Raw genomic sequence first — 14,166 nt, forward strand, 5'->3', positions numbered from 1 at the left:
CTGAGTGAAGTCAATCTTCATAAAACAATACTTTAATTTCAGTAATTTTATTTCTAAATTCCAAAGAAATAATCAACTGAAGTAATCTTCATCTGTTATGGATATCCTTGGAAGTAATAGCTCAGACACTAGTTAACCTCTAAAGCGTTAATGAAATCTTATGCTTTTTGACAAGAAATGTACTTTTAATTCTTTTCTTTGTATACTTTCATTAAACCTTTCTCATACCTGTATTAATCTCCTAATCTTTATTCATCTCATCCTAATTTTATGTTCTTAATTGCCCTAGAATTCTCATTTTGTAATTTTAAGGAATCTCTATCCAAATTGTCCCCTTCCTATTCCCTGTCTTTAAGTCTTCTGCTAACCTGCCCTACAAAACTCCAACTGTAAATTATAAAGAGGGGTCACCTTTCTCACTAGTATACTCATAATATGGAGTTCTATGTTAAAAAAAAAACTGGTAGATATTGATGTCACTACAAGGTCATAGTTTCTAAGTCTTTCATGTTCTTTGACATGCTTGGAAACCCTTGGGTCAATTGCTATTTCTAAAAAATGTATTTTAATTATTTACAGTAAATGAATGTTTAGCAAAATACAGTTGATGAATGTGTAGTATAGCAAAAAATGGCAAAATAAAGCTCCACATAGTTTAAGTAATTGAACGTTATTGATAATTTTAAAGATCCAGTCATGTACCTCCTCAATCTCATTCCTTCTCTTTTCTAGAGGACAGAATTTCAAATTTTGTGTTAACATTGACTTGTTTTTATATTTAGTTTTCTCAGATACTTACATAGTATTTAGTTTTGCATTTTTTATGTTTATGTAAGTGAAATTATTATGTACGTTTTCTTCTGCATCACAGTATTCTCAATCACATTATATATTCAAGTGTATCAACATGTGAAAACCTGTGAAGAGTCTCAGATTTTTACCCTGCTTTCAAATTGCTGAGCTAGTCTGCTGCAATTCTGGCAGAATACATAGGACTCCTGGGTAGATACAAACAGCTGATTACTTTCAACACAGCAGGGAGCATGACCTGCATGCCCTCATGGGTACACCTTACTCTGCAATGCCACAGGGGTAATGTGGTGTCATGGCCAGGTAGGCTGCGTACACACAGTAAGCCTGTACCACACTAAGGAACCTAGAGCTTAGGATCTCCAGTCATTTAAAGGAGGCTCTTAGTGAAGCTGTTTCTCTTTGTCCCTGATGGAGATATTATCCTGATAGTAAAAAAAATCTGCCCTCTGACCTAGAAGATGACATTCTATCTTCCAAAGTTGTTTGCTCTATAAATATTCTTGAATAAAATAGCTCAGAAAAAATACTTATCCAAGATGTGCAGAAATTCCATGGAGAATTGTATCCCAATCTCACATGTAGGTAGGTTCCATTTACTTAATTGTATGGTAAAGTAGTCTTTTGCATATATACAGCATATTTATGTATTTATTGAGTCATTTTAAAGTTATTCATATGATTAAAATACCAGTAAACAAATTTACTGGAAGGAACAGTACATATGTCTTCAAACGTAAGAGATTATACTGTTAATTTCAAGATTGGTTATACCAGTTAACATTTTCGCATGCATTGTAGAAAGATTTCCATTAATTTACAACCTTACCAATTTTGTATGGTGTTAAGTTTTAGAATTTCTTTTTTTTTTTTTTTTTGCAAAATAGTGGGAGTACAAGATCTAATTTTGACTTTGGTTTGCATTTCAATTATTATCCTCTAAAATGTGAATTGGAAATTTGTATTTTCTTTTCTACAAGTCACTTTTTGCTATTGTTTGAAGATTTTCTTATACTTTATATCTTTAATGTGTTGCACTGATTTTGAGCCAATGTTCATGTGTAGACATTTTTACATATATATGTATATGTATAGTCACATATATATATAATCCTTATTTTCTTATATGTATCACAAATTTCCGTCCTAAGAAGTTATGAAATTTATTGTATTCCTTTACACATCTGACTTATTTTTTAAGAATTTTTTTTCTACCACAGGTTTTAAAACATTCTTTTTTTTGTAAAATTTGACCATTCATTTTTAATTTCTTAAACTACCTGTAACTGATTTTAGATGAATCCTCCAATTTCTTATGTGAATATAAAATTGTACTAGAACATTTTATTCCATGGTCCTTTGTCTACTGAATTTCATTGGGTCTTTTATGATATATAATTTGTTTATGTTTAAACTTCTATTTCTGTGATATTGGCCAATATGTCCATCCAGTTCATTTTAAATATTATAGATTATAGTAGCAATGTGCAGGTACTAATGTCTCAGTTAAACATTTTTGTGTGTGTGTCTGTATTCTTTTCCTGATTCTTAAGCCTGGCCTTCTTCCTAATTGTTGCCTTCTTGTCTAGGTAGCTTAGAGATCAGCCAATGACTGAACAGAGGTTGCACTTAGACACTAACAGCCAGTAAAGTCAACCACCTTCTGCAGATGGATCTATAGGAGTGTTGGGGAGCACTTTCATACTTCATTGTTGATCAGGGCTGGACCCTCTCTGAGCTCCTCTTTTGGATTTGCATAGCCTCAGGTAGGAGGATGCTTGTTCCAACTAAGACCATACCTCAGGTAAGGAGAACCAAGACCTTTGGACTCCCCTGCCCGCCGGCTTTACTTTCACAGTGGTGCTGAGCATGGGCCTTGCCCAGTGCTTCAAGAAAAGAGTCACCTTCTACTGTGGAAGAGAAGCTGCTGCCTGCTTCAGTCAGTCCTAAGTTGGAAAAACTTTGAGATCAATAGAAGTGAAGGGTAGGTATCAGGATGAACACACGCAAGATGGGAGCAGCCCCAGGGCAGAACACCACAGATTCACACTATTCTTACCTGAAGCTCAGCAGTTTTTTTAAAGCTAAACTCTTCATAGGTTGTTGTGTGTTCAGTTAATTGCGGGTGCTATTTTATTTATGTTCCTATGTCTGTTAATTCCTTTATTATTATTTATTTTTTTTTTTTTTGAGACAATATCTGACTCTATTGTCCAGGCTGGAGTGCAGTGACGTGATCTCGGTTCACTGCAACCTCTGCCTCCCGGGTTCAGTGATGGTCCCACCTCAACCTTTGGAGTAGCTGAGACCACATGCATGTGCTACCATGCCTGGCTAATTTTTGTATTTTAGTAGAGATGAGGTCTCAGTATGTTGCCCAGGCTGATCTTGAAATCATGAGCTCAAGCGGTCCATCCTCCTCGGCCTCCCAAACTTCTGGGAGTACAGGTGTGAGCCACCGCAACCAGTCTTATTATCATTATTTTAAATAATGGTGATGGATTCACAATTTTGCTCAGCTTTACAATTGACTTCTGGGGAAAATGAGATCTGCAGATCTCATTTGATCACAGACCAATGACAGCTGCCTTGTCCCTTTCCTTGACTTTTGCTTTGTGCTGCTATGGAGGGAAAAAAATGAATTTATCCTAAAGAGTGTTTTAAAAGAATATTTTTAATATTTCATTTTAGAAGCACTGATAATATGGCAATACTTATGTTGAGAATTTCAAAATTTTGGATTTTGTTTTAAAAACAGCTTTATTCATGTATAATTGATAATAAAGAATTGCACCTATAGTGAGGTTAGACATATGTAAACACCTGCGATATTGTTCTAATTATAAAAATGATGGTGATATTCATCTATAGCAGGAAAAATGTTAAGTTCTCAGACAAAACCTTCTCTACAGGCATAATGCTTCCTAGAAATGTTTTGCTGTAAAATGATCTATTACTTTGGTACATACCCATCATTTTAAATGGAGGTTTAAAAAAAACATTCAACTTTTGGGAACAAACTTGTGGAAGTATAATATAATTTCCTGCCAATCCTCAGTTTTTCATTTATTTTAAGCTTTGCTGAAGAACCTTTCATTCACAGCAGCATTCTTCTTTTAAATTTCCCTAGTACTTGATTCAGGATTAGTCAAGTACGTAGGATTCTAAGGATTATTATTGATTTAGTTATATAACTCTTATCTTTCATTTAGATTCTTTAGCAATTATTCTTTCAATCATAGGGCTACATGATACATTGATGGACTTAGTCCTAAAAGTAATTGGTTAGCCCTCTAAGATCTTCTATGTTGAGGCTCTGTTGTCTAATGTGATCTATTGCCTGTTTTGTTCTCTAATAATATGAACAAGAAATGTCTTTCTGGAAAATCAGTGTCTCTCTCTTTAGTTATTGTTACCTTACTAAATAAAGTTTAAATAAAATCATTCTGCTGTATGTAAGGCAGGATAAGATATTGATTACTAACATTGTTTTTTTATTCAGACTGACCTAAATCCAAATTCAAATCTGCTCTTTGATCTTGACAAAATTAGAATCTACCTAAAGTTTAGTTTCTTTTGTAAAATAGTGCTAATACTTTCTACAGGACTTGCTGTAAGAGTTAAGTAAAATAATTCTTAGCACTGTTTATAGCAAAGGATAGAGTTACAGCATAATCAGCTTTTACAGTTTCTACAACCAATTCTCTTCCTGAGGGTACTATCTATCCCAGAACAAAATGTTCTACTCTCAGTTTATCCCAATCCCTCATCTGCTACATTAAGAATTGAAATTCATGAATTGGGACCAATACTGGAGTGACTAAGAATTTTTTTTTAATTTTTATTTTAGGCTCAAGGGCAAATATACAGGTTTGTAATATAGATGTAAATTGTGTGTTGTGGTAGTGTGTTTTACAGATTATTTCATCACCCAGGTAATAAGCATACTATTCAATAGGTAGCTTTCAGATCTTTACCTGGTAGAAGGAATCCAGTAGACTTTTCAATTGCCATGGTCTCTGCATCCATGGATTAAGTATAGACAGTATAAGTTGGCAAAAGCCAGCCCTTAATTATTTCCTAGGTGGTTATGTAGTTCTATTTCAGGTTAAAGTATTGTCAACATTGCAGTGTGTAGAAACCTTTAAACTAGAATTTTAATTTTTTTCTTGGAGTGCTGTTGTAAACATTGATCTTATTTTGTACTGAAAACAGAACTTAAGATCCTCAAAATGGTACATTAACCAAAGTGGACATTTCTTGGACATTCTGAATTTTTCCCTGAACCTTGTATAAGGATGCTGAAACAGAATTGGGTTGTCTTTAAAATCAGAACCTATAAATTTAACATAAACTCAAGCCGCCTATTGTCATCTATTCCTTAACACAATAAGTTGAGGGATAGAAGGAAAGCAGATGAAAAATGTCCTTATATCCTTGATTCAATGGTGACTAAAGTTGGTATCCTCTTTTATTTTTTAATTACATGAATTCATTGATTTTTGTTTGTCTTTTGTGTTTTTCTGTTTATTAAATCAAGTTTTAAATAAAATAATAATGACCAAAACCTTAATATAACTGCCGTTTATCTAACAAGTATTTGTCACTTTATAGAATTTGAGGACATAAAAAAATTGCACATTATCATTCCTCAAGGAGGTTACTTATTTATTCAACATAATGACCTTTTGGATACTGTGAGGATTAGGAAAGTGCAACTATTTCTTTAGGAGGTGTTCATATTTGAGTTTCAGTTACTATGAGATTAGCAAACGCAAGAATTTTAAATCAAGAATTGAAATACAGATGTATTGATGAGAATCTCTCAAATATATAAATACCAAGGAATTAAAAAATTAAAGATTAATAACAGCAAAAGAAACATAAATCAACTACTAATGGGAGACTGATTTATACTAACAAGTATGCAGAAATATTTTATGCTCCATGTTAGTAGAAAAATCATATCAAAGGCAAAGCAATTATGAGAGATTAACTCAGTGGGGAAATGTTTTCAGGGTTAGGACATATCATGAAATGAAATTCATTATATTGTTATTTCAGATGAATTAGCCCCTCTCCCTTTTTTGTAATCTTGTGCCTTTTTCTTTTCTTTTCTACAATAAGTTTGTCAAATACATGGAAAAAAAATTTGCCATCAGTGTGCACCACAGAACATAAGCTGGGCAATAGGACACAACTCAAAGGACAATTAGATGTTCTTTCCAGAGATCGAAATGAACACTGAGACACAGACACACACAGAGTGGTATTCTTTACACTGCAGCTTTGCATTGTAAGCATGATGTAAGCCTAGGCTATTTAGAGTATTAGCTAAATAGGGGACAGAATTACCTCTGCATGGAGGGAACTTGCTAGTTTATGACAGAAAAAAAGTAGGACAAGGAAAACAACAGCGAGACACGTTCCTGGTCTCATTTGATTCTCTAGATCCAAATATACCTTGAATTTTTCAGCTACATGAGTCAATACATTCCCATGTTTGTTTGGACAGTTTAAATTGGGTTTATGCTACTTGAAGCTCAAATACAGAAAATGAATGAATCTTTTTTTTTTTGTCACAGAGCATGCAATATGTCCAGGAACAAATTGAATGAAAGCATTCACTAAAAAGGGATACCTTTGGACTGGAATATATTTGTATGTTGGATACTCTATAATTTTTTTTAACATGTGCCTGTTTATTTAGGATATATTACTAAAGGATCCCCAATTCTAATTAGCCAATTAGAAGATTTTGTTAAGTTTTACTTTTGATTTTGCAAAACAGTTTCCAGAGGGATTGTCTGATTGAGTCATATTTCATTTAAAGGGTTTCAAAACACTATTAGATTAATCTCAATTCCATGTCACAAAAATCAATGTTTTGGCAGCTCTTTTGAGTCATAAATTGCTTTCCTACATATTATACTAAATAGTTCACATTTCATTTCAAATTTGGAGAATATACAGCCAAGAACTTTAACAAAATTATCTCATTACCATCACCCATTTGGGAAAAATGAAAAAATAGGCAAAAAACCTAAAGCTGACTGTTTAGAAAAGAGGACAACAAATTCATCATATAAAATTTGTATTGCTTACCATGTTATTCTGATTTACTGATGTGAGGAATTCCTGTTAAATTATAGATAATATTTGAAATAGTATATATCTATAATTTTTGCATATGTTATAAAAACAATCAAAAGTATGTGAATGATGATAAATCTACATATGCTTTGTAAAATGTTTATTTTTGCCAGTAATAATAAATGAAGATAGATTCTTTCTAAATTATATTTTGAGGCCCCTGGACTTGATCCACCATGTGATGGACTGATCTCATTTGGCCATGTTGATCATCACTGAAAAGCATCTCCCAGATGGCTCTAAGACTGTAAAACCATTAGAACCAACTCCCCTAGAGCTGCCTGGTATTGATTGTTCTGCTTCAACTGAGACATGAATCAATAACACTTCTTTGACAATCATCACTACTAAAATGAGGTCACGTTGTACTCCAACACTTCCTAGTACAAGTCAGAGATATCATTGTAAAAAGCTATCCATTAACTCATCACAAGACTTATTTCAGTTAATAAGAAGGGCTTATATACGTGATGCAGGATATCTCTTTGGAATATACTTTTTGCTTAGTCAAGAACTTTTGTCAAATGACTTCTGATACCTTTTGCATTTACTGCTACCCAGAAAAAAAAAAAAAAAACAGTCATAGAATAATTAGTACAAAAAATAAAAGCTACGAGGTACACAAAATGTTATGTATATACAGAGAGCTATATTATATATTATATAATAGATATATCTATAGATTTGTGTATCTATATAGAGATATTATGTATCTACATAGTATCTATACAATGCCTATATAAATAGGGTTATATTACATTTATATGATATCTATTATATACAGATGTATACTATATATAATATAACCTTATGTATCTATATATGTCTATGAGTATATATCTTATATATCTACATAGTAAGTCTATTTACAAAGATATATAAGATACATACTTATAAACATATATAATATATAAGATATATAGGGCTTATATATGTAGATATTATATACCCATATAAATCTATATATTACATATATACAAGTACTCATTGAGTATTTCTTATGGAGTATATATCTGTATATAGAAACAACATATCTAGATATATCTATATGTGTCTCTTTATAGATGTATATGTAACATATATCAATATATTTTATATGTTATATCTATATATATGTTGCACATATATTATATAGATATAACATACCTAGATATCCAAATATCTAATATAGACACACATATAGATATATCTATATATGAACACATAAATACACACACACATATATATATGTGGACACATATAGCTACATAGATATGTTATATCTATATATGGAAATATATATAGATTTTATATATATCATACGTATGTATATATAATATACATGTATATAAAATAAAACAAATAGAAATTACTAAATTTAAAATATTTAATTTTTGGTATAATTAACCATATCTAAAGAACTAAGGAGCATATGAATTCACACAGACATATTCAAAGAAATAAATATTTACATTATTATTTATGCCTAGTATAAAACATATGTTATTGGTGTATTTCCCTTAATTTTCCATGGGAGAGTAAAACATATTAGTGAAATAACAAGAAACAAGCACATGTGTGTTTGTATATGTAGTGATTTTTAAAATTAAATTTAAATCAAATTAGTTATTTATGTAAAAAACCTCACATTTAAGATTTTAAAATGCCTTTTTAATAGAGAAGACAGTTTTTACTGTTCTTTTTCATTGTCTATTGAAATGCATATTATACACATTAAAATACATGTAATCAGTAAATCTGCAGAATATTAATATTCATATTTTATTATATATGCATTGAATGTATTGAAATAAAAATGTTAATAATATTTTATGTCTGTACACATACACATATGTCTATTTCAAATAGATATGAGACATTTGTACTTGCAATTTTAGATATTTATATTTTATATTTTTATTTTAAATTCCATTTTTAATTTTATTTTTGCATATTAATAATTGTGGATATCATATGACTGGTAAGATTAAGTGAAAATAATGTTAGATACATGTGGGTATGCATAACAAATACATTTAGAATTGGTATAATTTATTTCAGGTTTAAAACCTCTGGAGAACTCTAAATAGTCATAATAATACTGCTGAAAACTACCTTCCATTTATCTGATGTAATTTAAATTAAAATGCACACAGGATTTTTTTTTTTTTAAAGATCATAGAACAGAAACGTTATACACTAAGGTGTTCTCCATGAAGCACAAAAGGGGCTATTCTTTTACTTTTAGTACATCTTTATTAGTTTAGCCTAAAAATAGCCATTGACTTGTTTTTTATTATGTGGAATGTCAAGTGAACTTTCGATTTAGCAAGTGAAATGAATAGCTGCTTTGCTCAAAAAATACTCTGGCAATCAGCCACACATTCTGCCAAACCGGCATGCTGACCACCTACTTGGCTTGAGTCAGATGGCTATTTGGAAAGCTTTTAGTAGTTATCTTTTTATGTTATATAGCTGCCCACTTTTCAGCATGACTCATTTATCATTTTATTCCAAAGAACTGAATTATCTAGTATTTTTTCTTATTATCTCTCTGGAGAGTCTGACAAGACTTTAATGTCAGTATATTTTTTACTAGAAAAGAACATATGTGATATTTTGAAAACCAACTGAACTTGACAACGTGAGAATTGACACACAGAATATGTAATTTTCTAACATTGCTTTGTAGAATATACGGGTGTTTACTTTAAGAGTCTGGAAACTTAAAGCTTTCTGTATAACACCTCCTGAGACTGTTTAAGATTCTTCAAATTTAAAAAATATTATATATATATATAATTAAGTCTCTCTGGAGCTATTGAATATAGAAAAATCTTGGTAAGTATAGCTACTATAAGTACTATATAGGCATTCATTTGTAATATATAAAATGATAAACAAATTCCAATAATTCATTAATATCACATGGAATTTTGGAAACTGCAAATGCAGGTATTAACACTAAGGAAACTGTAGTAAGAGCAGAAATAGGGTAATATTTTGGAAAGGCACACAGTACCTAGGAGAAATACCAGGGTAATGTAAACTACTCATCAATAGAAAAGATCTCCCTTTCTACTCTTCTGTCTACCATACACTTACCCAATTTTTCCTCCAGCCATTTTATTGCTCTACTACATCTTTCTCTCTGATAAAACTTATGTTACTATGTTAATTTAATTGGAAAACAAGGGACCTGAGACCTCACTTAATGTCTTGTGCACTATTTCTTCACCAGCACCTGGTACAGGGATCACATTGATAAGGGTAATATGGATGAAGAAAAATGACTAGTAGATACTAAGAAAGTATATTGACTGATTAAAGGAAAGCTAGAGTCAAGGAATCTTCTCCAAGAGAGCCGGAGAGCAGAAGATCTACGTAAGTGAGGACATAGTGAGTACTCATAAGCTCAGGCAGTTCTTCCATCCAATTGGATGTAGAATAAAATATACTTCAAGTCAACATAGAAATATACCTTGATTTTTTAAAGCATTGAAGTAAATGTCAGTTTAATTATCCTTCCCTTAACCACTATTTTGAAAGATATTCAACATCAAAGACTTGGCATCTTATGTGTGTGAAGTCAGTAACATATATCGGACAAGAAAGCATATTAAGTGGGCAGAAAGGGCCTACCTCTTTGATTTCTAACCTTAGCTTTCCTCCTTACTAGTCATATGATTTAGGCTGAGTTTTAAGTTTTGATAACATAAAGGTTGCAATGACCCACTCATAGGAAGATTGTTGAGATAACATATATAAGTGTTTCACATACTACCTAATTCATAACATGTACACAGTATGAGATATCTATTTAGATATTTGTTAATAAAATCCCATCAACTTAATGAACAAGTTAATATGAATACTACATCTTCTTTTCCTACTTGTTTCTTGGTTATAGTTGCTTTTGCTAACTGTATTCAAAGTTTTTTTCCTAATGTGAATATATAAGGAAGGCTAGCAAAATGAAAATTTCTACACACTAATATGATTGTGGTTTAGGAGAGGGATGATAAATTACCTAATTGGTACACTGTACACTATTCAGGTGATGGTTATATTAAAAGCCCAACTACATTATCATGCAATAAATCCATGTAATAAATCTAAATATGTACCCCCTAAATCTATAAAATTAAAAATTAAAAATGAATTATAGTTTAACCCAATATTTAAGATAAAGAAATTTTAAATATATATTTTACTAATTTGAGGAATACTGAATTGAACAATTCTGTTAGCTATAATCATTAATATAAAAATTATCATTTCCCTGCTATAATGAACTTTTGCACATCATGGCATGGCAATGGGTAAAAAAATTTAAGTTGATGATTACAGTGGAAGTGATTAAAGGGTACATGTTATAAATACATATGAGTAAATAGTATAAAATTCAGTAGCTAGAACTTGTAGGAATGCGTGTGATGTAATCATCATTGAGAGCTTTATCAGTGACAGGAGAGATAAGTGTAAATGGGAAGAAAACAAAAAAAAATGCTAGAGACGCTCTTAAATATCAGCACTTCTATACATAACAAATAGAAATTTACAATGTACATAATGTTCAATTTAAAGCAAAATAAGTGCTCTTTAAGCTATCTTTGTAACACTGATGAATTATGAACACGTACAGCATCATGTGACAGCTCTGATTAGGATTATACCAAATTTGAAATGAGAAAGAAATGAGATTCCAAAGTGAATGGCATAAATAAGCTACAATATGAAGTTATGATGTTGTGGACATTAGAAAACCAGGTTTCTCTGGTTATCATTCCTGTTCACATGCACAGTCCACAAGTGACCATTTCCAATGAGAGATGGTGGAATCACGAATTGGATCCACATCCTTAGAACTTCAACTTCCAAATGTATATCTGCAAAATATACATTTGGGCACATGCATGTGCATACACGCACACACGCGCGCACACACACACACACACACACACACAAATAAATAAATAAATAAATCTGGACGCATCATACCCTCTAATATGTGAAATTTGAGATAAAATTATTAAAAAATAAATTTTATAAATTCAAGCGAAAAACACTTTTGTCTTTTAGGTTCCTACTTTTAAACTACTTCTTGACAACACCATAAATTAATGCATATCTCAAAGGTCTTCTCTAATGTCTATCTTAGTTTTGACATAACGGAAGCATTTTACAGAAGATTAGGAAATACATTTTCAAATAATTTCTTCAATTACTCTATATTGTTCCTCCCTGCTTGTCAAGAAACAAACTTAGTATAGCCTGCATTTTCTGGTATATTAGTTGGTGGTCAGGGATCATAAAATTCCCATGAAGCCATTTCTACAACCATGGCATTGGCAAACTAGCTTCTAGAAGCCATTAAACTCATATCATAAATTTGGTCATAGCAAATCTATATGGGAATTGATGGGACATAGAGAATGAATTATGTATCACAGAACTGCTGAATAGCAAAGAAAGAATGCACACTCGGATGCACATTTTTAAGAGGAGAAATATATATTTTATGTACATATATTTATGTATTTTCAATGTTAAGTAACTGAAATTGTCACAGAATATGAATTATTGTATAATATTATCAATCAATTCAAGAGAAGCACTATAATTCATAATTGCAAATTTGTCCACATTTTTTGCTTGAGGAAAAAGGATACAGCAATTTTATAGGTATATATTATTGAAAATACAAAAAGTATAGTAGTATTTGCATTGGATAGAATTATTTAAGCATTTATCATTGTATCAGAAGTAAAACTTGGATTATAATTACAATCAGTTCAGACCTCAGCTAGTGAGTTTTAGTTAGAAAAAATGTATATTTCATTGCAGATATAAATGCATACATACAGATTAATATTAAAATTTTAATTAATAGTCTCATAATGTAAACGATGCTGATGGATTCTTTTTTAAAGGTTTGGAAAGTACATATTTCTGAAGAAATCTGTATCTGCTTAGTATAACAAATATCCTGAATTAAAGTCCATATTTTATATTAAGTACTTAGAAGGAATTCGAGATCCTGATAAATGAATTAGCCTGGTGAGCATGTTCATCACTTCTAGAATGCCTTGAGACTTGTAAAATTAATCCCAATTATTCAATATATTTTAATTGTGTATCATTTATGGACATGCCAGGAGGCCATTTAAAGAGGATTCATCTGACAAATGGGAATGTTTGCCTCCAAGATATTGTTTGAGCACAATAAGGAATTCCCAAGCCTTCACAAGAACATTTTTATTAGTAAATTGATAGATCTTTAGAGTGTGAAAGGGGAAAGTCATTATGAGTGAAGTAATTCAGAGTCTTAAGATGCTGATGGGAAAGAAAACACAGTTATTTGACCATTAGATCCTGAAAAATAAGAAAAGTATTATTTATTTTAAAAAAGTATGGTTTAGGGAACATCCACATAACATATAGGAGGTGACCTTTAGATAAAGTGAGCTGGTCTCTATTACTGGGGAGACTAAAGGGGACAACTAGGAAAGCTTTTGTTCTGGAAGCAGGGTAATTTAGTAATATAATCACAGCCTACACTCTTCAGAAGCTTAAATTAGAGTTACTGCCAAATAATCAATATGTCTAAATTGAGCTTCAATTATGATATGATTCTGTAACACACATTACCGTGTGTAAAAATTACTAATTTTTTATGTAATCTTTAACCATTTTTACAAGTTTAGACTTTACATAAAAACATAATCTATGATCTCTTTATTATGCTATAGAACTCCTTCTCTCCAAGAACTCATTTTACACTTTCAAATAAAAGTAGATAATGAAGGTGCTTATGTAATTCTTTGTCTATACAATGAGCATTAGAGCATAGACCCTCATGTGTCCCAAGAGCTTTCTTCGTAAATTTTATCTAGTGGCATTTATTTTTAGTCATTGTGTTATAAAGAGGGAGAAAATTATTTTCTTCTGCTTTTACTGGAAATAGGTAATGTAAAAGGTATAAAGCTAAAAGCAAATAAGGAAAAGAGGTATCTTAAGGGAAATAAATTTTAAAAGTATGGATCTGACTGAAATAAATAAGACTGAAAGGAAAAGCGTTTATATGGAAGCCCCTGAGATAGAAGGAAGCTTGATGTGAAACTTCAGAGATCATGTAGACAAAGTGGTCACAGAATCTCACAGTAAACATCATTTTATCACCTTTGCACTGTAGTATCCTTCACCTAGAATCCTTTCTTTCTT

Source organism: Cebus imitator, unplaced genomic scaffold (assembly GCF_001604975.1).
Source record: "Cebus imitator isolate Cc_AM_T3 unplaced genomic scaffold, Cebus_imitator-1.0 Scaffold113, whole genome shotgun sequence".
NCBI lineage: Eukaryota > Metazoa > Chordata > Mammalia > Primates > Cebidae > Cebus > Cebus imitator.